The following is a 26,776-nucleotide window of genomic DNA, read 5'->3' as shown; positions in this document are numbered from 1 at the left end:
ATTAAAACTGTTCTCAACAAAATAGACACATCAGAGTATACAACTGCTGCAAACTACTAGAGACTCACAGACGCTGCCTTACACCTTGACAGAGAAACCCATGTCAAGGAGCTTAGGTATGTGCTTAGTGCAACCTGCTTGCTTTATTTTATTCTCCCAATCCCTCAGCTGTGAAGGTCCCAAACTGCAAACTGGAAACCTACTGTCTCTTGATTTAGGGGAAAATTCTGACTCATTGCAATGATGGAGGCAGGCAGTAAATACCAAGGCTCTGTGCCATGGTTCCCCTGCAAAGAAGTGACATAAAAAAACAAGTGGCACAAGTATTTCTCAAACTATGAAGAATCCTTTCACAATAAGAAAGGGAATTTGGAAACCTATAGGTAAGAATACCACATGATGTAACTCCTGCTGGCAGAGTATTTCACAGTGACAGTTACATTTGGAGCTTCATTAGTATGATCATTATCAAGGAGTGAAGACTATCACTCAAAAAGATGGGAACTACTTGGAACAAGGAGGAGGAAGCTCACATACTCCCATCAGGGAGGAACTCATACAAACACACAGAAAGACACATATCCACAAGTGGGGAAGAATGGCATTTTGGAAACAAAAGACTGGCTAAAGCTGTTAACCATGTACCCCTGGCTTGGTTATCAGATGGAGAATTATAGCACAAACATCCCCCTCACATTCATTCATACAATGAATAGATGCTTGGGAAAGAATTAATTCAGGCGGAGTGCCAGCTCGCTCCAGGGACTCTCCGGAAGAAAGGTTGCACATGTTTATTTTGATACAGTCTATTCCCACTGGACACAGAGCTTGCACTATAAAAAATCATCTGGCACTGATCACCTTATCCTGTGCTAGAAATATGTTTTTTATTGAGCTAAACTACTACTTTTCTGGGCTGGTGAGGTTGGTTTCACTCCTTCCTGCCCTACTGCTCATAAGGATATGCTGTAGACACTCAAATGTAGGTAATCATTGCTGATTTCCCACTAAGTTGCCTCAAAGCCAGCTAATAGTTTTTACAAATCTGACTGATATTTATCAAGAATTTTTAAATCATATTCATTTAACTCAGCTGGATTAAATCAGAGATGTAAATTTCTTTCAGAGGACCTGAGATGTGCCTGGGGAACCTTTGTGAAAAATCACAGCATTTGTGCTTCCCTGGCCCTTATGTTTGGCAGCTCAAGGAAAAGACTGGACTTTTCCTCCTCTTCCCTCTCTAGCAAGGTGGGGTGTTTGCCTCCATCACCCCACAGGTTTGCCTGGGTATTCCACCCCTTTTCCTGTACAGGTATGGTCAGCCCTGGGGAGAGGGATGCTCCCACCCCAGGTGGGAGGTATGCAGACATACCTGAGCCTTACACCTCAGACCTCACCCGCAGACCACTTGGGATGCTGGTACAATACAACCAATCCTAATTAAAGATGATGATATTGCATTGGAGAACAATCCTCTCAAAGACAAGGGATGGGCAAGGCTTGTATGGAAAACTGGGATGCTGGGATGAAACACCTTGAACTATCCTCTGGCCTCTGGGAAGACCCTTCCCAACAACTGCTGTGTTGTGAAGGAGGAAGAAACAGAACAACAGGGTAGGCATGCTGCCGTGCCTTCCAGACACATTGCTCAGCCTCAGGGCCCATCTCTGCTCAGCACTGCTCCTGTTCTGCCTCAGCAGGGCATCCACTCTCCATGCCCTCTTTGAAGGGGAGGAAATGGCTGTCAGCAAAGAGGTCAGTGCCATACAGGAGGCACACGGGTAAGTTTGGTGGGGCTCAGGATTCAAAGGCCAGATCCAGCCATGCACGGCATCCTGTGCTTAGTGAGTACATATGTGAGTACATATCCAATACACATGAAGAAGGCACCAAAAGAGATTAGAGAGGTTCTAGGCATGATCCAGGGACACAGTTTCTAGGCACTCTAGCACAGGGGACAGTGTAGCTTGGTCACTGTGCTGGCACTGCTGCCAGATCCCCTGCCTAGGGAGGATGAACAAGGTCTGATGGGCACTGTGGTTGGTCAATAGCATCATCCCATGTGTGTTCCACATCATGGGTTAGATGGGGTTTGCCCACCCTGGGGAGCACCACTGTGGCTAGGAACTCCACCTGCTGCCCTAGGCTAAGCAGAGCTCTGAAATGAATCACAGAAACAAGTGAAGTATTTCCCTTCCAAGCCCTGCTGGAAGGCAAAGAGAAAAATCAGCAAAAGGGAAGCAGCAGGAAAGGCCACAGAATGAAAAGCAAGAAGTGATCATCTGACCATTTTAGGCACCTGGTTTCAAGTTCTGTAACATGGATGAAACACTCAGATATCCCACCAGGAAAGGTACAGTGTGACAACACAGCAGAAGGATTTGTACAAACACAAATCAGAACAAATCAAGAGATTCACAGGCACATCAAACTGAAGTGTACCACTCTATTCTCTTTTCATAGATATAAACCTATGAACTGTTACAAGAACATGCTGGACTCTATAATTAAGTATGACACATTCCTAACCATAGCAATAAAAATTGATTTATCAAAATGTGAACAGACTAGCCTTTAGAAATCTTAAGATAGTAAAATTTCACTTTCCTGATGATATACATGGTTATTTGAGAAAGATACGTGGCTTTTTAGTGGGAGAATGGCAGTCTGGAGTCACCATGGATCATGTTATCCCAAGATTGTTATGAGAATTACTGTTTCAAGAGTAAAGAAAAAATCCAGAAGCATTGCTAAGTGTCCAGCTTTACAGTTTTTTCCTGACAGTGTATAGCAAGGTCTTCCTGCATTCAATAGGTTACTACATTTTGCTTACACAAGAGATATTTAGACCCTTCAAAAAAAGAAAAGAAAACTTTTTGAGAAAATACTGGACTTCATGAACCTCATGGACAGTTTCATGTTTCATACATATGTGTACAATCAATCTTTAGATGGTAACAGGCTTAAAGCAAACATATATTAAAAACAATCCACATGTGGACAGTAAAAAGAATAGAATTTGAGAGAAATTAATGCTCCCCTCTTCTGAACTGGGGATGACAGGAAGATGATTATAGATAATAAGAGTCGAGTAGTAAGAGATTATGATGAATAGAAATAAAGACTCAGAGCATATTCTGGTTTCATTCTGTTTGGTGGGAAGGGGTTTTATTTTCCACGTGTCAGAAACCTTGCACCTATTGCCATGTGCTAGACCCCTTTCCCCCTCTGCCTGGTGCCACTGAGTTTTGGGGTGTGCAGCCTGCGATCCCTCTGTTGATGCTGTGTGTCTCACATCGGTTTAAGCCAGGGGTGAGCCGGCTGACGTCAGCAATGCCGGGCTGGAGCGTGGCCAGGGCGAGAGGCATCTCTCATCTCTGGCTTGTGAGCAACGTGTAAAGTTTTGTGCAGTGTTTGGATCTCTGATGAAGATCAGTACATACATGCCCATTATCTTCCTCACTGCTGTTATTACTACTGAATGACTACAGCCATTCAGACTTGAGTGCACAGGCTGTGAACCCCCATGTTCAACCGCTGCTCTGCTCTCCCCTCGCACGGCTGGAAACAGAAAGGCAAACAAATTAAACTAACATTAATCAGCAAAGACTGCCATCTGTATAACTCAGAGCACTTCTCCGCGTGCCCGTCCCCTTCCAGCAATGCTAAACAGGATTAGCCTTCCGTGGGCGGATGGGGAAAGTAGGTCAGTTCGGTAACATTGCTGCGTGTGATGAACGGAGGAGGATGTGACTGCAGTGGTCTGCTGGCAGCCCTCTCGCCTTCTCTATGAGCCAGGAGATGAAGCACCTGGGCTTGTCATGGGGTGCATGAGGTGGCTCAGATCCTACATCCCTGCACGGTGACACCTGACAATTCTAGGATCAGGGATTTGGCAAAGCCTGGCTGATGCACTGGAGTTAGTGGGTGCATTTCAACAAGGAAACTGAGGCACGGGGCAGCTAAATGCTTAGTTATTACTAGTTTGTGTACAGCCAAATATTCATCAAAGCTTACACATAAGCCAAAGTGGCGAGGGATGGTAAATCACCTATTGTCTTTCTGCATTGACTTCATTGGGTATGTAGAGATGGTGGCAGGAAAGCCAAAGCTCACTTCAAGTGACGTCTGCAGGGCATGACAAGGGCAGCAAGAAGAGCTTCTGCTGCTACATCAGTAGCAAAAGGTTGAACAAGGAAAGTGCAGGACTGCTGCAGCACTGGAGGTGTGTGAGGAGGTGAATCAGTTACAGCAAAACAGGTGAGGCTGATGCCCCTTTTAAGGCAGTTTTCAGCAGCAAGGTCTCCCAGCCTCTGTGCTGGAGGCAGGGGCAGGGAAGAGCAGAAGCACCAGCAACAGGTGAGGATCAGCTCAGGGAACTTGAGGAAGCCTGGGGGAAGTTGACCACACAAGTTGATAGGGACTGACTGCTTGCCTCATTGGGTACTTGGAGACTTGCTGGTGTCCTTTACTAGGCTGATCTCTTTTTTTTGAGAGGTTGTGAAGGTGCGGGAGGTCCCTGATGTTTGGAAACAGGCAAATGTTGGCCTTCAAGAAAGGAGCAACAGGCCAGTCACCCTCACTTCAGTCCCTGGAAAATCATGGAATGAATCCTGTTGGAGCACAAGGCTGGGCAGATGGAGATGATGATCAAAAACAGCCAGTGTGGACTTACCAAGAATAACTCGACTGCCTGTTATGATGAAATGACAGGATCTGTGGATGGAGGGAGAGCAGTCGATGTCATTTATGCTGGCTTCATGCTCAAAGGCAGGGCTGTTGTCTAGGGGGAGACTGAAGGAAAGGACAGACAAGAAACCTTATGAAATTCAGTGGTGCCAACTGCCAAGTCCTGCACTTAGGAATGAAGAGCCTTGAACTCTGACACAGTCTGGGGATGGCCTGATCAGAAAGCAGCTCTGCAGGAAAGGCCCTGGGAGTTCTGGAAAGCAGCAGGCAGCATGCTGTACATGAACCAGTGGCGTGCCTTGGTGGCAGGGATGGCCAGCAGGACCCTGGGCTGCATGGACAGGAATGCAGCCTGATGAAGGGAAGGGTTTATGTCCCTTTACTCAGCACCTGTTATACCACATTTAGGATAATGTGACTGGTCTGGGGCTTTCCAGGACAGAAAAGATAGATTTTAGGATAGAAGGAAGGTCAGTAGTATCCCCAGTGGTGGTGCCTGGAGCCCCTGACTTACATGAAGAGGCTGGGATAGCCAGACTGACTTAGTCTGGACAAGAGATGGGTTTGGGGACAGCTAAGAGTCCTCTCATTGCCTACAAGGGGTCAGTGAAGAATCAGTGGTGGACTCCTCATGGTAGTGCAGGCTGGGAGAGTAAAGACTAACAGGTGTAAGTTTAAAGAAGAGAGAAGGAACTTTTCTCCATGAGGACAGCCAGACAATGGAGCAGGAGAGAGGCTGTGCCATCCCCATCTGCAGGCCTGACTGGGCAAAACCCTGAGCAGCCTGGTCTGACCTCAGAGCTGGCCCTGCTTTGAGCAGGAGGCTGGACTGGAAACCTCCTGACGTTTCAACCTCAGCTGTCCAGTCATTCTGGATCTACTGAGCTGGCTACATATCCTAAGCAAATCAGTCCGCTTGAATGAGTTCCTATATTATATGTATGTTCTTGAAATATATTTTATTGTGCTTTTGGTTTCTGTACTAGAAATAGCTTATGCACTGTCTCTCCTACATTGACATCGCTCCTGCTTTATAAACAGATAAACATCTTGACGTTGTATGTCTATATTTCAGGTGTTTGTCATGCCACTTCTAGATGTTAATTAAAAAAACATTTAAAACTTTATGATAGAATTACAAAAAAACCCCAGACAAACAAACAAACAAAAAAAACCCCAAAACAACAACAAACACCCAAAAAACCAAAAAAAAAAGAAAAAAAAAACAAAAAAAAACCAAAAAAAAAAAAAAAAAAGGGACGAAAAAGGCCTAACAGGAGAATGGCCCTTGAATGTAAAACCTGTTTTTCTTCTCTCTCTACTTCTCATGTTCTTAATCTGTTTTAGGTATTTATAAAACTTTAATCCTCGTAATATCAGAAGTCCCGAATGTACAAAGACTTTAAAATGTGCTTAACTCTATACTGTTATAAGAAGGCCCTCATGTATGTGTATCTCTGCAAAATCCAGGTCAAAACATGGAGGCAGAACTGCACAGATTATTTTGCAATTATTAGCTCTGAAACCTTTTCTTTAAAAGGGTCTCAGTTATAAAGTATTTGTAGTTGTAGGAATCTGTTTATGTTCTTCTGCAAATATTTAAATAAGTAGAGTAATACAACATTTGACCTATGATCCTCTGATGGTCAAATGCTCAGCTGATACAGGCAAAATATGCAAGGACAATACTATAAAGATTTATTTGTCAAAAATGCAAGGATTTTTATTTTGCTTGACATGAACTACCTGGGACACACCAACGAAGCAGAAAATGAGTCTTTTTCAATGGGACTGTTATCAGTCATTCTCTTTGTTTTCTGGCAGCAACAGTTTTGACAAGATCATTTTCACCCTTTCCATATGATTAAACAAGCTATGGTGGCACTGGAATGTAAAGCACGATATCCAGGAGCTGACATAGTTTGGTCTCACTCCTCCCACTTCTTTGATTGTTAAGTGTTACTCCCCCCACTTTTTTGTTTGTTAACTGTTTATGTATGGCTCTCAAATAACCAAATTACTCTTCTTTTAAAAGGCTCTAGGTCTAGAAGTAATTTTGCTAACAGAAAACTTTGTTCTAGAAATAAATTCTGATTTTTTGGTAGTGTTATTCAATTAATTGTCACAATTTACACCAGCTGTGATCATTCCCTCCATACACAAGATGCTGAAATAACAGACTACATGTTTCTGTGGAGATTTCATCAGGAAAGCAGAAACTAAACATGAAGCCAAATTTCCTTTGAGTTTTAGGCACCTATCCTGATGTGGCATCTCCCTCTTATTAAACAGCCCTAGGGTGAAGGGCTGTCCTCTCTCAGCGTCCTTGCCCTCTCCCTGCCCACGTGGGATTTGTTTGCTTCTTCAAAACAGCAAGAACTGGAGGGCCAAGCTCCGAGGAGCAGACTGGGACTTGAGCCAGGCAGTGAGTGCTCTCCTTGGGCCTCCCCATCCTCATGGGCACAGCAGCATGGTGACACCCGTGGGTGCTCAGCTGCTCTGCCACTGATGGGGCTGCAGGTGGGAGGCATGAGGGGACAATGGGACTGTCCCTCCAGAGACCCTGCAAGACAACTTCCCTGCCCCATGCAAGAGCCAAAGCTGTGGCCTAGATCTGCTGGTGACAGGAAAAAAATCCCCATACAATATTACAGAAATAAATACAGATATCAACACCAATAATCCCATCACTTTTGTGTTAACAGCTTGATAACACATCTGCTTATAACTCACACACTGCACTAAATTTTCTGCTCTATAGTAACATCATATCCCTGTCAGCAGAACTAAATATTTAATCATCTGGGGAGATGAATCATGAAAAGCTGTTTGGGGGAGATATTTTTAAATGGACAATTTGTTGTCATTTAATTTTGAGAACTTGCTGTCTCTTTCTTTTCAGAAGGGACCCTGCAAGCCTGTGACCACACAGATTATTGCTCTGTACTGCTTGCTCTCTCCTTGCAGGTAACACAACCTATGGAGTTTGAAGGTCAATTCTGACCAGAGCAAGTCAGGAGGTTTCAGGGTTTGCCTGGGCATCAGCAAGCCTAAAGCCAGCAAGAATAGAGACCCTCCACCTGCCTGATTGCATGACACTTTGGGGAGGAATGTTCTCTAGTTGCAGACTCCCAGTCTTCTGTCTGAATCCATAAACCTGCCAAGAATTCAGCTACAGCATCAGACTAAGGTAGCACCTGTATTTTGTGCCATCTTGAACATTGATGCCCTTGAGTCCCTCCTGTCTCAGACTGAGCCATACTCCAGCTATGTGCAAATACTGCTCTTCTCAGACCCTTCATGCTACCAGTGGTTCCCATTTCTACAAAGATAAAGTTTCTCCAGCATGATGTAAAATTCAAATCAGGTTTGCAAAATTAATCTCTAAGGAAAAAGGATAATTATTAAAGAACTTCGTTAGTGCTTTGCAATCTTAATTATGATAATTATATTTTTGTAGCTAATATAACTGAACTCCTGCTTTTAAATCCCATTAACGAGCATTTGTAATCCCTCTCCTACTGGGCCAACAAAACCATAATGTTGAACTTTACATTTACACAGGGCACTGTTTTAAAGAAAAATGATGCACTGTTTACTGAGGGTTTCCATTCCCTTTTATCTGCACTTCGAAGGTGCACCTTCTCCCAAGACACAATAAATTACGAAAAGCAAAGATGGATTCAGCAGCTTGGGCTAAATATCCTCTCTTGGCAGCAAAAGGGCACAGTCCCTAAGCCAGGGTGGCAGTAGGCTGTGAATATTGGCTGCCTTCAGGAGGCAGTGACACCACTGCTCCACTGAAAGAACAGACAAAGTTTTTTCCCTAAATAGCCCAAGGGTTGAGCTTCATCTGCTCTGGGTCCTCGTGTGCACCTCAACAAGAGCACGTGCAGCTCCCACGTTAGCAGAGGCTGTGACCCACTGCGTGCAAGAGGAACCTGCCAGGTGGAGGCAGCAGGAAGGTGCACAGGACAACTCTGCCATACTGCAAGAGTCCCATGGGTAAGTGGGATACTGAGGGATAGCAGGAGCCACGCTGCAGTGGCCAACAGCAATTGATGACCAGGGGAAAAGGTGGCAGCTGGGGGAAAAGGTCAAAAGAAATCTCAATTAAAGAAGAAATGCCTGAATACACAAACTATTAGTGTGTGAGCAGGAAAAGGTACCTCCTCAACTTACTGGAAATCCTGAAAAGTTCCAGCAAGTGACACTTTTCAGTGACACAGTATTTTCTGAGTAAAGTTCATAATCCCTGACAGAGTGGAATTTGCTGCTGTTTTCTGTTGTGACCCACCTACCACCACCCAGGTACAATGGCCTAGTGGAGATTTTTTATGAATCTGTTTGCAGACAAATATTTACAATTACCTAACAGAGAGAAAAAAAGTAAAGGATCAAAGAGGGAAGAGCATACAAATTCAGATATCTCAATAACGAAATTAAAACAATAATGCATATATTGAATATCATTTGCCCATTAATCTCTGGAGTAAATTCAGAAAACTAATTAAAAGCTTCTACACAGATAAATGATAAGCTTCTTTATTCAATGAGCTCAACATATGAACAAACAGAGGTTTGTGTTGATATCATCATTATTAGCAATTGCATTAAAGCAAATGATTTTTGCTGTGCTACTGGGAATACAGTGATTTGAAAAACAAAACGTTATGAGATGAAAATTCAAACCTTTATGGTACCAAACATACAGCACTTCCTGGTTTTTATTTTTAGTTAGTGGTAACTCTTATGGGTCAGCATAATAAAAAATAAGATGTGGAGAAACAACCCCAAAGCCAGTACAGAAACAGGAAAAATCTCTTCATAATCGTTCCCCAGTGGAAGGCCAGCTTTAAGGGCTGATATTGCCTTCCCACATGGGAAATTCTCTAATTTGTCAGTTCTTCTGCACCTCGTGTCCCCCTTTTTCTGCTATTGGCTTCAACATTCTCAGGGGATTTTGTCTTGAATTTTAGAGGAAGGTTTTGCCTCTTCAACCGTAATTGATAGATGTTCTATTTTTGTGGTGCAACACGGCTGTGTTACATGATGTGTGTGGCAGTGCTGCATGGGGAGCTTGCAAGGCAGCTAGAATTGTTCTCTTTTGGTCCTCTGGGAATAAACCCCATCCCAACATCCATTTATATATCTGTGACTTGAAAAGGGGGATTCTGAAGAACACAAGTTTACAGCTTAAGCTGTATGTTCAATTTAAGTGCAGAGCCTGAAATAATAAATATCAATATATAGTCAGTTTGGAATCTGATTATTTAGAATCAATTAAAACTGATCTGGCTCCAGAATTCAGATATCCTCTTAAGGATCCTACACAAGGAAACAACTTGAAAAACTCTGTCTTTTATTCATAGAGCATTCTAGTGATCCAGCACTGATTAGCATAAAAACAGCTTTAAACTGATGAAATGGGGGAACAAGAGAGAAGTATAACTGCTTTTGTTAATATTTTTTATTCATACACCAAATTCTTCCTACTTCATATTGTACATTAAACTCTGTCTATTGACCAAAATGAAGCAGAGATTTTAAGAAGTCTCAGGCTAATGTTCTCTTGAACACAGGCTAAATGAAGGATACAGTCCATCGAGTGTAAAGTGCACTTAGATTTTAGCTTATTCACTCAAATGCAGTAGTTCAGAAACAGAGAAGTCATTAAAAGCCCCATAGCAAAAGATCAAATTATGCCTCTGCCAGATATTAACTTTGAAAAGGAATAGAGACAGTCAGAAAACCACAGTGAAATACTGATGTGCTGATTCACCTTGCGCTTACGTACTGCATGACTTAGAACTGCAAATAATCTCTGTTCTGTGCCAAATGATATTGGGAAGAAAGCATCTTTTGGCTCTGATGGGTGCTGCTTTCCACTCTTAATGTGCATTTTCCCTTTTCACTTGCAACAAAATTTGCTGTCAGAATCTCAAGTTGATTTGCTGTTTTATTTGCCATCTGTGGCAAATATTCACATAGGCACACTAAGTGTGTGTCCATGTCCCGAAGGGTATCAGTTGTTGCACACTGTTTCCTATCTTTCATAACTACCAGGGAAAAAACTAGGAGGGGGTAAAAACCTGACATAATTCGAGATCTCAGCTCAAGCTGTATGACATTTTGTTTATGTAGAGTGCCATAGCCATTACAGGAGAATCACATATGAAAAAATAGGACTTGAACCCTCAATGCACCATGAATTTTGCAGATAACCTAAAAAATTGGACTAAATATCCTGCAGAAAAAAAGGTACTTTACATCCCATCTATTCTGTAGCCAGTACTACGACTGCAGCTCTTGAAACATTATCTGATCTGGCTGTAGAGATGTAGTTCAGCATCAATCCAGCTCATCGTAGGTCTGCTGGTTTACATATTTACCCAGTGTCACCAAAAGAAGCTTGTGTATGGCAGCTCAGTTTGGGGGAGGGCAGGGAGAGGGAGAAAGAGGAAAGAAAGAGAAGCAGTTGGCAGGGAGCTGAGATTGGGGTCGGGTTGGATCCTCTGGCTCACAGTCTCGTGAGCAGCTCGGAGGTAACTGGAAGGGCTGTGAGTTGAGATGAGGAGAAAACGGAAAGCCCCATGTCCTGTTTCAAAAAAAAAATTTAAAAAAAATCCTCACAAAAAGAGAGACCCCAAAGGCAGTTTTGGGGACCCTCGGGAAAAATGCTGTTGTCACTGGATGGACTGGGAAGTTTATTTGCAAAAATGCTACTGCTCCTCCTTGTTGGGGAGGTTTAAAGCAGTCTCAAGGGTGGTTATTAAAACTGTAGAACTTTAGTGTCTGCGAAAAGATATCAATTTATAGAAATTGTGCCAAAGGTAGTATAAAATTTGATGTCACAGCATTTCACTTAGAAAAATTTATACTTCATCCTACACCATACTATTTCAGGAGTATTCGGGTCTGGGGATCTTTTGCTTTTAAACAGAAAAATCTTAGGTTCTCTGTGGGTGTTTTTTTCCCTCCTCAGCCTCCCTTCTTCAGATATTCAAAAGGCAAGATCCTGAGAAAACTTTTCTGCTGGTTCCTATTGTTTTCTACTTCCAAGTGAAAAAAGTACATAATGTTAAATCTGAACACCAAGGCTCTGTGAATGTGTAAACTTCAGCACTCAAAATCTTTCAGCCTGTGCCAATGTAAACCACCTAAAGAGCAGAGAATTAAGTACACTTTATCCTCTCTGACTATGATTGAACATGTTCCAGTCCTAAAATCTGCTGCAGGGAGTCACTCAAATCCCCCAAAGCAAAGTAGGGCTTTTTCAAACAAGCATGAGAAAAAGAGGGACATCCTCATCCACATCTCAGCCCCAGCCCTTTTGCTTTCTTCTTTGAAAATTATTACCCTGATGTTTCAAACAACCTCCCTCTCAAGGACACGAGGCAGAAAAAAGTAAAACCTACCTTTCCTAAGCTAAATGTTCCACATTACCTAAATTTATGGGAAAATTGCACAGATAATTCAATAAGCATGTTTGCAGTGGACATTGACATCTGTCTGTGTCACCCATCCTTTCCAATGCTGCTTCATTTATGTCTAACTGCCCCGTTTTTCTCAAAAAACAGCTATCTTGGTCCAGCTTCTGGAAGCCAACAGATGTACGTTTTGGGAACCCAGTTATGGGCTTTCTGTCCAGCAGCAAGAGCTTCTCCCTGTCCTATCCCTGTCTGTGGCACTCTGGGCCAGGACCTCTCCTCTGGAGCGTAACCACTGTGGGGACCGTGGCACTGGGCCTCTTCCTCCTGCCCAAGCACACACCATCCCCACTCCCTGCACTCCAGTGCAATCCTCCTGTGCACGGGATCCAGTGCCTGAGTCAGAGGCCCTGCTTCTGGGCTGGTGCTGGATACCTGCAAGCACGTGAGTGCTTTCCACAGCCAAAGCCTGATGCACACATTGGCCACGAGAAACAGGCATCCAACTGCCACTGCCTGGGTATCCAAAAGGGTTTAAGCTATTGCTACTCAGGGGAAGTTGGAACAGAAATGCATTAAAAGGCTCTCTTTCCTTAGATTTGCTCTTCTCTCTTTAGGACTCGGAAATATTTTACAGGAAAGAAACACAACGCCGTTGCAGCTGTGCTTCACTTTGTCCACTGTCTTGTTCTAAGCTATTTTCAAACTGACATTTTCCTGAGAAATAATGAGAAGCCTTAAACTATACTTCACTGCGTACTGTGTGAAGCACACAGTAAATTTCTAGGCAGCTAAAGAGCAAGGAGTGAAATGCGAGAAAATATTTTTCCTGATATATTTTCTCTCTCTTCATGGAAATGTTGATCTGAAGGATTGTAATACTGCTACTGAATTCTGACCCACATGGCTATAAAGATGCATTACTTGCATCAGTCCAGGAGACAATTCTCTCAATCTTGCTTCCTCTGCAAATGCAGTTATCTTGCTCTGGCACTTTGCAAAATCCTCTAAATTACTATTAAATTAAAGACTTTTAATCTATGAAGATTTTCAGCTGAACTCATATTTCTGTGCCATTAATTATCAAGTATATTACTGAGTCTTGAAAAAACATTAATAAATCAATCTAAGTTAAATTCCACCTTTCCCCCTGAACTAGAGATGGGTGTCATCAGTCACACTCTAACTTGAGAAAGTTGTATTTCCTTTGGATTCATCATTCATCTAATTCCAAATCATGTACTGAGTGGGCTCAGGGCAACATTTTCAAACACATGGTGTTAAGCTAGTGATGGCAGTATATTTAGCCATCTTAATATGTGGATGAATTTTCAGAATTCTTCTGTGATATGAGACAATTTCCCTTTTGCAATGTTAAGATTGATTCGTTTCTTATTTTGTTTGTCTTTTAGATAAAACATGATTTTCAGGGTATCCTTAGACACAGTGGAGCTCTGGGAAAGTACATGTGACAAGAGAGGCAGTGATAAATCTGGAGTTGAAGGACGTGTGGATGCTTGGGAGGGCAGTTAGTCCAATGGGTAAATACAGATTTAAGTGCTGATCTCTTGACATTCATAATTGAAAATATGGACCTTGATATGCAGTGCTGGTCTTTAGCATGCCCTCACATGGCAAAAAGGTCTGCAGGGCTTCAATATAGGTAAGTCACAGCCCAAAAGAGTCTAAGGAGGACTGTAGTGGCAGAGCAGGCAAGTGAGGTATTTCAGAAGTTGACAGTGCTACCAGGGGCACCCTTATTATCCCCTCAAAACAGTGTCAAAGAGTGAAAAAACAAATGTGCTATTTCATAGACTAGTCAACAAAAGTAGTTCCCATTTCATCAGTGTTTCATCCTTCATTTGCCAAACCCAACACAAATCTTGGCAGAGGAATGTATTCCATGAAGTTTGTGGGCTGACTTAATGTATTAATCCTCACAGTGACACAGATTATTAGAAACTCAATGATATGTGGAATGTTTTATGATGTGCTTTCATGCTGATAAATAGCTAATCACCATGTATTTGTGACAACAGAGCATTACAGAGAGCAGTGATATGTGTTCTGAAAAACACCATTGGTCCTTTTACGCCCTCTGCATAATGCCCTATCATCTACAGTGCTTAACTTTGCAGTCTTGCTTTCAAAACCACACAAAGAATCCTAACATTTGTCAAAGCCTCCTTTCTCGTCTTTTGTGCCGTTGTTTTTTTCAGTAAAAGTGCATTACATGCCATTTGACAGCTGGTAATTGTATGTGTATTGAATTAAAGCATTGATTTTAATTTTCAAAGTCAATCTCACTCTCTTTTAGCTGAATGAATTACTTTGTTCTTGAGAGAAAACATTGGTACTGGACTTCAGATACAGGATCAGAGCTGAGACAGCTTGTCCTCAAGGGTATTTTCTGCTGCTCTTTTGCTGAAATATCGAAAGGTTCTAACTTGCCCATTACTCAGAAAAAAAAAGATAATAAATTTCTGAACAGCTAGCACAGCTTCTAAATTCATAGCTAGCTTTCAACTATTTCGTGCTGGCTGCTAGGATGAGTTTCGATTGTACAGACAAGCAATAACAGACTGGGCAAAGCTGGGCAAGAAACCTTGAAAGAAAATCCAGGTGCTGCTAGGAATTACACTGACTATCATGGATTGCAATGAATCTTTGGGTCAGTGGTGAAGTACATTAAGAAGGCTCCCTGGGAAACACATGTTCTCTGACCTCCTGTACTACCCCCTTCACAGATGCAGACACTTTTCCTCCTCTAGACTACCTCTGAAGAACTAAACTGCAGACTGAAGCAGCTGCTGTCATGTGGAAACCACAGGAAAGAAAAAAAGTTACACTACACATCTGAAAGAAGGATCACAAGTTGTCAACCCAAAGAGATGCTCAAATGAAAACCAAAGCTTTGCGCCATGTCTCAGCAGACAGGCTGCTGCTTCTTCAGTCTCTCAAAACCTAAATACCACAAACTAAGTCTTTGACTTGGTTGCTCTTAACATGCATTCAAAAGTATCTGCTGTTTCCTTATTCCTAAACTATCAAACCTATTACCTTGGGCTCAGTCTAGATTTTGGCCCTCTCTGTGGTGCATGAACCTGCCCTCCTGACTGCTCACACCCTGGTGAGAACAGCCTTTCCTCCCCACAGCCATCCCCATCCAGGTGTGGGGCTGCATGAACCTGCCCTCCTGACTGCTCACACCCTGGTGAGAACAGCCTCTCCCCACAGCCATCCCCATCCAGGTGTGGGGCTGCATGAACCTGCCCTCCTGCTGCTCACACCCTGGTGAGAACAGCCTCTCCCCACAGCCATCCCCATCCAGGTGTGGGGGAGCATGAACCTGCCCTCCTGCTGCTCACACCCTGGTGAGAACAGCCTTTCCTCCCCACAGCCATCCCCATCCAGGTGTGGGGCTGCATGAACCTGCCCTCCTGACTGCTCACACCCTGGTGAGAACAGCCTTTCCTCCCCACAGCCATCCCCATCCAGGTGTGGGGGAGCATGAACCTGCCCTCCTGACTGCTCACACCCTGGTGAGAACAGCCTTTCCTCCCCACAGCCATCCCCATCCAGGTGTGGCTCAGGGAAACACCGTTTGCCTACTGGCATCCTCCAGCACGTCAGCTGGGACAGAGAAATGAGGCCAGTCACTGCTCTTACTCACATCAGTGAGAAACAACAGTAAGTCTTTTGAAATGTGTGGAGCTAAAGCTCTGTAAAGCTGACCTGGAATTGTGATCTAGCACTACACACAGAGTCACTGCAATGGAGCTAGAATGACCAAGTACAGCAGCTGCCTCCTTTATGAAGAGGTTTTCTGCTAGCTGGAGTCATGGTTTGGGTGAGGATTTGCCCGCTCAGGACAGCTCCAATCATGCTGCATGCTCTACATATGACACAGATGAAATCTGGCTGAAGATTTTTATTTGTCATACCGAGTGTCATATTTGTTGCATAGTAGGCTGAACAAAGAAGACCTCTGCTGTTTAAAAATTTATGTTAATATTGTGCCTTGATTCCTCCACACCCTAATATTCTGCAGACATGCTATAGCTTTCCCTTGTTTCTTTATTAGCATTTCAGTCTTTCCAAACAGGCATTACAACAAAATGCAGAATTAAGATTTCATTAATTCAAATTTACCACTAAAATCCTTCCCAAAACACTCAGAAAGATGCGGCTTATGTCCCATCTCATGCATTTTTGCAGTTCTGCCAGTTTATGTGACAGAAAATGCTAGTCCATTCTGGTTAGTGCGTGTCTTTTTTGCCCTAAGACTGGTGAGGTTTTTTGCAGCTGTGCATTAAAGTGGATTTTCTCTGAGGCATAATAAAAATATCACAGTAAAGACATACATCATCTTTTTGATGCCAGTTTACGTGATGACATTTTTCATGGTACACTTAGTTTGCTTTTGTCCAAAGCAATTGCAAGTGTGAATGTGCACTGACCTGCTCCAAAGCAATCCTATTAGCCACCAAAAACACAGAAGATCACATACATCAATTTGTGTCTGTGCAGCACAGCATTTATTATTTCTGCAATAAACTGCAGAGAAAATAAAGTATTTCATTCATGTCTAGCTGCCCTAATGCCACAGTATTACATAACAGAAGGAAAAATAGGGATATATATGCAAAGGGCTTTTCTTCATCTGGCCCTGATGTCTGTATCACCACCCACTTTTTGGTTTTCTGTCTTATTTGACTCAAACTCTCTACAGGCTTTACAAGTGGAGTACCCTGACTTCTTCCTACGGCTTCCGGGCTTAGACTAGCTCCTGTTTCACTGCTCCCATTTCCATGTAAAGGGAGATACTGCTTCAGCAGCTTGATGCATGTTTGCAGATATTTGCCTATCTGCTTTTCTTGATCACAAAGAAAGTCATCAACTGATGCCATATCTTCATATTTTACCTGAATTTGTGATCATGACATTAATTAAAGACACAGCAGTAAGAAAGCATTTTCTGAGAAGTGAGTGCTCCTGGTAATGCAAAGGTGAACTTTCCACCAAAGCTTAGAATTATTATTACACTAGAAATAATAGGGTGGCAGCAGATCTTCACACAGTACAGAAAAAATCACGAAAATTACTGGCCTCTATCCAAGGACAATCATGAGGAATTTGGGGAATTAGCACCCTCTTCAAGGAAAAAGTCACCTCCTGCCCTGGGATGATGTGGATTCTACATACGGTTCTTTTGTCACCGAGATTACACAAGCTCCCCAGCCTTGCCTTTGCAAAAATATTAAAAGATTTTAAATGGGCTTTATTCTACAGAGACAGAGTCCCAAATTCTGTTACACAAATAAAGTGATGAATGGGATGCCTATATATCATTTATTTCCTCTCGGAATTGGTGACCTTCCATCAGTCAGTAGTCTCCTTCACAGTCCCTCACTTGTGAATTATAAGTTAATCAAGAGTACAATGGAAACAATGCATCCATGGCCTGCTCGCTGCATTCATTTCTCTCCTCAGGGTGGATTACAGATGTTAAAGTTGTAATGAGCTTTCTTTTAGTCCAGTTTTGACCTCAATTCTGACTTTGCCAGAAAAAAATTCTCATGTGAGTTCACACAAGATGCATTTGGAAAATACACTGGGATCTGGAAATGAGCGTTGTGAAGCTAGAGTAGTCTAAAAAAGAGTATCTCCTTAACTGCTGTATTTTAGTGTGGTGGGTTACTTGGAAAATAATTTTAACAGAGAATACTATTTCACAAGAATCAGTGCAGAGGAATGAGTATTTCAGCATAGTGCCCCATTTTACACAGCCTGAGCTAAGCCTGGGGAATTTCCCCTTAAAGGGGATGCAATACCTCCAGTGGAAGTATTTATTTTCAAAACACAGAGATGCACAATAGCTGTGAATGGAATACGAGGAAAGAATTATTCTCCTACAGTTGATAATACCAGTGGTAACAATGAAGGAATTATTCTCATTATAAAGAAGAGTTGATCTGAAAGGTAAAAAGAGGTAGTAATTAATTTCCTTTAATAGTCACACTGGGATCTCCTGTAGTGTGCAGTCTGATGTTAATAATATATTTTCCCCCCTATAATTAATGTTCATGTTCTGTTCCTGGGGGACTTTTCTCCACTACCCTCAGCATTGTCATTACTTAAGCATGCACAAGCAACTTTACTACTTTGGTGGCTGCAATAGCCAATCCAAGCACTGCATCCCTTGCCTGTATCTTCTCTCCTGTCATGTGGGTGGCAAATGGCATCACTAGAACATGCAGTCTCAGGAGAGCTGAGAAATCATGAGGTATTTTGTCCCATTGTGGAGGAATGCACAGTTTTAAAGGAAACAGTAAGACAACAGAGAGGGAAAGAGTGAGCCCTATTTGCCTGCCCTCCTTTCTGAGGCTTGTGATTCATGGGTGCAGATGTTGCACCTACTTGCCAGCACAGGGCTGGGGCTCAGCATGGTGAGCAAGGAAGCCCTTGGATCTCAGGGCAGCCTGTGGCTCTCATGCCAGCCACCAAGGGCACAGGAAGAGAATGAAGCCAGGGCAGAAGCAGCATGGCCTGAGTTTCTTCTGGATGTCAGCCTCTAGTTTAAATGAAAGCTGTGCTGTGCACCAGAGACCAAACAACATTTGACTTACTCTAAAACACTCTCATTAAACCAAGTTTTATGCTCCTCAGCTACAAATGCAGACATGACTCTTCTCAGAAAGCAACAAATCTGAGAGATACTTGGGCTTAACAGAAAGGAGAGTAAAAAGCTCAAGAAGGAATAGGAGACTAAGTGCTTTAACATTCTACCACTTCCTTCCACCTCTGCCAGATTTAATACATGTTTAATTTAGAATTCCTGCAGGACAAAAGTGCCACAGAAAACAATTATTTTCCCTTTATCACTAAATTTCCTTTAGCCTGCTATGCAATGCTGATGCGCATTCATCACACTTTAGAAGATTAAGGAGAATGACTCTCAACAGACAAGTTAGAAAAGAGAGAGCACAACAAAAGCTCAGATACAGAACCATTTTGTTTTCATAGGATAGCAGAGATACACACCTAGGAGAACACAGTATTGCATTTAAGCTAACTCAAGTCACACAAATGCAAATATCTTCTGTTTGGTTTTGGTTTGTTGTTTTTAAAAATATGTTGTCTTGAGCAATGGGGCCAAAAGTGTCAACACCGAAGTGTTTCTGGAAGTGCTTTATTTCCCTCTTCTCCACCCATCACAGCTGCCCCCACTGCCCAGTACAAACGAGCACTCCCACGCCAGCATATCCAGCCTTACAGCAGCATCCAGCTCCTCTCACGGACACAGGCAGGTTGGCCTTTGCTCCAATATAGGAACTTTCCCTTTGGCATTTACTTATTTCCTAAAATGAGAACACTTACAGCCCACGACACACACCTATGACAGCACCTTTTAGGGCTCGACTGGTGGTCTGTCTCTTTGTTTGAATGTGTGCTCTTTAAATTGCAAAAGCTTTTCCTAGAGCAGCAGAGAAAGCTAAGGAAACCCTGAGACTCACTTCCTTCATCTCCTCCCCTCTGACCTTTCCTACCCTCATTTTTTGGTTCTCGGCACAAGGAAGAGTAAACAAGTGAAAGACAGAAGCAGCACTATGTTCACAAACTTTCCTCCCAAATTTCACACTTACTTTACACCTGCCTCCTGAGTCAAGGATATCTCACTGAATTCTGCTAAAACTGTAGTCTATCCAGAGATTTAAATATTCTGGAAATGATTGTAACTAGAAAATGTAACAGATTTTGCCTTTTTTTTCCCCTTTAGGGGAAAACTGAAATATCAGCAGTTTCACTTCAGAACTAATTTTTATTTACTTCTCTAAGAATAAAAACTCTATTATGCCAAATTTTGTTAGCACATATAGACTACTGCCAGATGTAGATGTAAGAAAAAGGAAAAAATCCTGTCTTGTGAATGGCACCAAAAATGCCCAATACTAAAGACACATATGTAATGTACACAATGACATTTCTTCCTAGTTCACATATCTGTAAAGCAGTAAAATGACTAATTAAATAACAAGAAAGATGGAAATGGAAGGCGCCACTATCACTGAGCCATTAACAAGAAGGTTCCATAAGACTCAGAGAAGGGAAGTAAGCAGACTTAAGGCTATAATGCAGAAAGTCACACAAAACAAACCCATATTCCTAGAAGAAATGTTTGGAAAACAAACATCCATATTCATAACATAGCTAACATAGTATAGTATAGTAACTTCATAGTAGCTTGATTGGAAATATCTTATTGTATGGAAAGTAATTTGAAGGGTGACATTTCAGCACACGAACACTGCATTTTCCTGCTTATTCTGACAAAAAGTATTTCTCAAATGCATTCAATTCAAGCTTCTTCCAAGTTTTCCAAGCTTGCATTTCCTACTTTGCACTGGGGGAAGTGGTGTGAGGAGTGTGGAGGGAAGAGGAGCAGAGAATGGAAAGTAGAGGTTATTTTTTTAATTGAAGATTTCAGTAATTGTTTCCAGATCTTCACATATCCAGGCCTTGCACATTTAAATAAATGCAAATGCAAAATATTAATGAAATATAAATTAAGGAGAAAGCTGACAAAAAGGTGATATAGCATTCTCTGTCTGAAAAATGACATCTTTTCATGGAAAAAACCAACATCAGAGACACTTTGTGTTTCTTTCAAAGAAATCTTTGAGACACTGCTTTTATGGAAAAACTGGAATGCATCTTCTCTTAAAAGAAATAATTCAGATTTTCTGACCTTTTCAGTAAAAAGTAAGAACATCTGGGAAGATACTTAATATTCCAGATTTTCTTACTAGATGTGTTTCATTTGCACATAACTCGTAAGTTACTTGCAGGCAGTGTCCACCAGAGTAAAAACTCCAAAATTACCTACTGCCTCTTCCCCCACACTGGGTAATCACACCTTGAGACTCTGATCCAGGAGCTGATGTGGGTAAAACTGCCCATGCAAGTTTCCCATTCTGTCAGACCAGCTGGGCACAGTAGTTCATGCCTTTCAATTAGAAAGCTTTTGTGGGCCCTCTCCCTAAAATGGCAGGAGACACTGGGGTGCCAACAGATCCACGATTTCCAGTAGGAGAGCCAAGCAAAGCCATACAGTGGTGGTGCTTCACATCTGACCTCCCTGGTGTGACTGGAGACCTGTGTGTGCTTGATCCCAGGCTTCAGGCAACAATACGGTCCTGCTGAGTGAAAGCAGCTCTGCTGCTCTGAACAGTGCTCTTAAACCAAGGAAAATAATACATTTACATTACCACTTACTCTGAGAACGCTATCCTCTCTAGAAGAGGGGATACCACAGTGCTATTTAAAAAAATTGTGGCAGCTGGGTGTGCATAGTGATGCTGTTCTCCCATCCACAGGGAAACTCATGTCTAGAAATGCACACACTGTCTTATCAAAGGTTTGTTTCTAATTAGGGAGTAACTGAAGCCCTTTTTAACACCTGCACTGCATGTATTTAATATACTAATGTGTAAACATGTCTCAAATGTCTAATCCGAAAAATGTTTTACTTTCTTTTCGGTACTCCTAAGTAGTTAGTCCTGCTAATTTAACTCCATCAGGCTGAAAGGCATTAAGTGAAATGTCTAGAAGGAATTAATTTAAGTACTTATCAAAGACCAGTAATATCAATTTCCACTGGTAAGTAAAATGAATGTACGTGAACTGGAATCAGATACATTGATTCTACTCTATTGTGAAAACATAGCTTGGAGATAAATAGTACTATGATTATTTGCCCAGGAAAATGTGCATCATCCTAACAGAACAGCTCTCATGACCTTGACTAAACTACTGCACTCCAGCTTTCTCAAAAGCAGTGCCAAAATACCAACAACAGCATGACATACCTGTCTGTTTTTTGAGGCGTCTGTTTTACAATGAGGCTTTGAGGGAAGCAGTCTTTATCCACAAACATTTATTGACTCATATGTGCAATTCCTGCTGTAGTTCTGCATAAAGAAAACTAGAAGATAGGACACTGTTCAGAGCCTGTGCTTGGGCTATAGCTAAAAGGCAAACTAAAATGCACCTTGCACTGGCATTTTCAAAGGACAAGTTTGATACCATAAACAAAGCTCATTTGTGCTTCCTGAAGCATCGTTCTGCCTTAGGGGTTCATGGCTCAAAGACAGCACAGGCTGCTCCACATGGACACTAATACAAGTTTATGAATGGCATCAGCAGGTGTCTGTCTTTGGAAAAGCTGGAGCTGAATATTTCTGGCTGGTTCCTCCAGGCTGAAAGGCTGTGATTCAATCTAGGCTGGTATTCACGACTTCTGAAGACCTGAGTTTGCTCAAGTCTCCCAATATTCCTGCTGGAGCTGAGACTGGGGCTAAGGACTGATGAGGATGAAAAGCAGGTGCTATTGCTGGGAAGATCGTAAAGCTCAGAAGAGCATAAACACAGAAAAGCATGACCAGCTGTAGGGCTGAGTGGGAATAATGTGCTTTAGGTTATGTTAGTCTGGGGTTTAATGGCTTGGTGTAGAACTAGAGTTTGGACCCAAAGAACTGAGTTAATCACTGGATCTCAAAGGGCTTAACTGATGATTCAGATAAAGACAACAGCAAAACCTCACCACTGGCCTTCCTGAGCAAAGGCAAGGCTATACCTTAGCCTGAGCCAACACATCAGATTCCTCATTGCTCACCCTTGTGCAGCATACGCTTCCAAATTCAATCTTTAGCCATGGGATTTGCTGATACATCGAATTTTTCCAGGGCTATTATTAGCTTACTGAAATGAAAGTGCTGTTGATAAGAAAAAGCTTAGATAAAAAACCAGGACAAAGTGACCCAAACACAAGTATGGCTTCACAGCCTTGCCAAATATACACACTGTGCCAAGGTCTATCGTGCACTGGCTGTGTCTGTGCAGAACCTAACAAGTATTGGCAGGCAGGTAGCTTTGGAATAATACCATCTAAGGCAGCAGGCCCTAAGACACCCCCTTAAAAACCTTAAGAGGACCATTTCTTGACATTCTGTCTCTGCCGCTGAAACGAACAGTTCTGAAAAGAACAAGTGTCTGGTCAGTGACTTGTTCCTTCTGAGTAAATGAGAAAGTGGGATCATCAACCAATGATCTGAGAAGTAAAGCAGCTTACAGCTTTCTATGCTTTGTTACATTTGCATGTGATGTGTTCATTAGCAAAGATTTTTAGGGTTCTTTCCTGTCTTTGGGCATTGTCTCAATTTCAATAAAAAACCCCTAATAAAAAACCCCTCTGGCTGGCGGCTTCACATCACAGATGCTGGGGCAAGCACCTTCTTTGTCTTGGGTCAAGCAGATGTGTCCATGTTGTGATGGGAATGAGGATGAAAATGTCAGAAAGTCTCAAGAGACTCACTCAGTGGGACTGAGCACAAATGCCAGCAGAGCAAATGGCTTGTGCACAACCCTGGAGTAGATACAGGCTGCTAAAATATACCAAGGATGAGGGTTAGTGTTAGAGCTAGGTTTAAAGGATGGGGTAGAGGAATCACCAGCTTCAGGAATGTTAATAGCACTGATCCTGCAAGGTCACTGGACTGCAATTGGGCAGGTAGTTATTTGTACTGTGAGGAAGGGCACGTGAACTTCTTTTGATGTGCAAGTTAGGTTTAAAGATGAGACTGATAAAGTCTCATATCTGACTGGGTCTGTAGGGCTGAGAGAAGAATGAGACAAAGACTGAGGATTCATTTTAGCTCCAAATCTGGAGTGCTTCAGTTTCTGCAGTTCTTCCAAACCTCAAATGAAAACTAATCTTCTCTAAGCTCCTTGGGGAAACCTGCTGCCATCCTACCACCCTGGGCTTTAGACCAAAAATTGATTAAACACTTCAGATCCCATTTCCCTTAACCCCAATCAAGACGAAGACAGTAAAACTCAGCAAAGCATCTGCCTCTCAGCATATGTCCCAAACTCTCAGCTCAACCCAACAATTCCTCCTGATTGTCCCAGCAGAGCAAGCAGCTCACTTCTGCCTGATTTTAACTGCAATCACCATCCTAAGCCTTATTACATCTTTATCACCTGAAACTTGTAACAGTTAGAAGAGTAAATTTAAGATGTTTGACTCCTGCCTTGTCTGCCTCTCCCTCTACAGGTACAGGATCCACCAGCAAACTGAACTGCCCATGCCCAAAGCCCTATTTCATGTGTATGCCCAAGCTTGCTTACCTGTCCTACATGGGGCCAAAATTCACCTTAGAGCTTTTGGTCCTACCAGTGCTCACTTCACACTGGCCTTCTGGTCAGTCTTCTGCAATCCAAGAATATTTCTCCTTGTTCAGTATTTCCACAGCTAAAACTTAACAGTATCTCCTTCACAAACACTACATAAAAGTTGCCCAGTGTCTCCTTTCCTCCACAGTGGGGCTTCAAACTCAGGTTTTCCTCTCATCATCCAGTATTAAAGTGATCTCAGTGAACTCTTGTAGCAATAAATTGAATTCTCCGGATCTTGTGATTGCTAGCAATAACCCAAAGTGACTGTTAATCTCAGTTTTAATTTTCTGTACCCCAAAGCCAAGCAGAATAAGATGGCCTGTGTGGATTGAAGGCCTGACAGCAGCTTGGAGATTGATATGCCTTATTGACTCGAGCCCATTTTACCTCCACCTCCAGTTCCAGGAAGTTGTGTTCACTAATGGTGCTATCAGATATACATGATGAGGGAATTTCAGTCTCTGCTGGGTGTGGGTCATTTAGCACACCCATCAGGAGTCCCATGTCAGGATTAGGAAGAGCAGAGATGGAAGAGTTCCATTTAGTACTATGTCCTAAAAGTTCCTCTGTTCCAAGATGATATACTGTTGTCTGGTTATGGCTATGCTCATTAGAATAGTAAAGAGTTTTTCAATATTTTTACACAGAACATTTCTCTTTCCTCTCTACAAAAATATCAAGCAAATATTTTTTGGCAGTTTTTGACTCATCGAAGAATTCCTTTGAAAAAGGCCTGGCTCAGCTCCTTTATGGTGAGGTGACTGCCTGATTGCACGGCTACAAAGCAGTACTGCTCACCTTCAGGAGGCTCCTCTGAAGGGAGGTTCACTGTCTCTCTGTGCTTACATTCTCCCACCCCTCCCCAGCCTCCCTAATGATAAATTAGGCATTCCAACCAAAGTCTGAGGGTCTGAATATCCACCTTTGTAACTTTCTTGAGCCTTGTCTCCACATTAAGTTTTCTAGAAGTGGGCTGAGTTCTTTCAGAAGTGGAGGCATTGGAAAGCACAAAGGCAATCTTTCTGCCTTAGAGCCATGCAGGAATTCCCCAGCCGCAGCACTGGACATGGAGAGCATCCTGTCCACAGGTCAGTGAAACATTCTCTGTTTTAAACTGTTGCGTTGCCCACTCGACTGAAACTTTTGGTTCTGAAAAAGTTATATTTTTCTGGCACGTTCCTAGGAATGTAGATTTTCAGTCTGCTGCCAGGTAGAAGCGAATAGTTGAGTTTTTTAAGAGCACCAAGTGGCCTATTAGCAAGTGTAAACGCATCCAAAAAAATGAAAGAAGACTGTATTTCTGCTTCTGATTCACTGTTCTGTGCCAAATAACACTTTCTCAGTCACCTTTTCTTCCTCAAAGAGAACAGGTTGTGACAGATTGAAGTCTTCTCCCCTGCTATGTCAGGAGCCTTTATGTGACAATTACAATATCATTTTTGTTTTACGATCAGCTGAAGTCAGTTCAAAACAGCACGTCACCTCACACAAGAAATAGCATTACTTTATGTGATGGGTACTGGAATTTGGCAGGAGCATTTCCTCATTTGCAGTCTGCTTTTTTCTGTCGCAACTTGATGCAGAGTAACTTCAGTTTTGAAGTCAGTCAGGCTTATCTGGAGGAGTGACTCATCTAGGGCAAGCAGAATAGCCAGCTTCTGCTTGCTCTGAAATGTTAAGGAGTGGAGGAGGAGAAAAATTACGAATTCATGATGGGGAAGACCTCAGACCTTCCAGATAAAACCTGTGATATTTATCGGCAGCCCTGTGAGCAGCAAGCTCAGTGCTCAGCAGGCAGTCTCTTTATCCCCTCACTTTTTCATGGTGTTTGCCTTTCTCTCTTGTTGCACCCAGCTCACGTGCCACAGGCAAGGCTGGCCTCAGAAAGTTCAAAGAGGAGCCAGCTGGCTGCACATGAGTGCTCAGATCAGTGGATCCCACTGATGTAATCAACAGCACCACGTCTTCTAGCTTTTTTTATTTTGTACGTCTCTAGAATAGCAATTAGCCAAGAGCAGGTCTAAATGCTGCAGTGTTCAGAGTGATTCTGGCTTTCCCTGACAATTGCTTTTTCACATCATCTATTATACCTAGGAAAGTAATAAAGCATTTCCCATTAATAACTCCTCTCACTTGTGATTTCTCTTTTTGTGGCCAGAAGAGACAAAGTGCGCAGTCAAGGCACAAAAATCTCTCCAAAACAACCAGCACTATAATTCTTCATCCGCCAAAACTGCAATCACCATGAATTCAAGCCACTTGGTCCTAAAATCATCCACTCTTCCCAATTTCTGACTGGTTCCTACTTCTTTCCTAGTTACCAATTTCTTCTTTCTAAAATGTTTAATTTTTAAAACCAAGCCCAACTCACTTCAGATGTGAGACACTTAATCCTCCTGCATTCAGATTCAAAAGGAAGT

At 42.4% G+C, this 26,776-nt stretch overlaps 1 protein-coding gene across 4 annotated transcripts in view; it reads right to left on the bottom strand.

Annotated features, from left to right (window-relative positions):
* The window catches only part of NPAS2 (neuronal PAS domain protein 2), a 104,027-nt gene that overhangs the window by 55,789 nt on the left and 21,462 nt on the right, over positions 1-26,776 (bottom strand). The window lies entirely within an intron of this gene.

This window comes from Melospiza melodia, chromosome 2, assembly GCF_035770615.1.
Source record: "Melospiza melodia melodia isolate bMelMel2 chromosome 2, bMelMel2.pri, whole genome shotgun sequence".
NCBI classification, from domain to species: domain Eukaryota; kingdom Metazoa; phylum Chordata; class Aves; order Passeriformes; family Passerellidae; genus Melospiza; species Melospiza melodia.
This window is presented reverse-complemented; position numbering and strand designations above follow the sequence as displayed.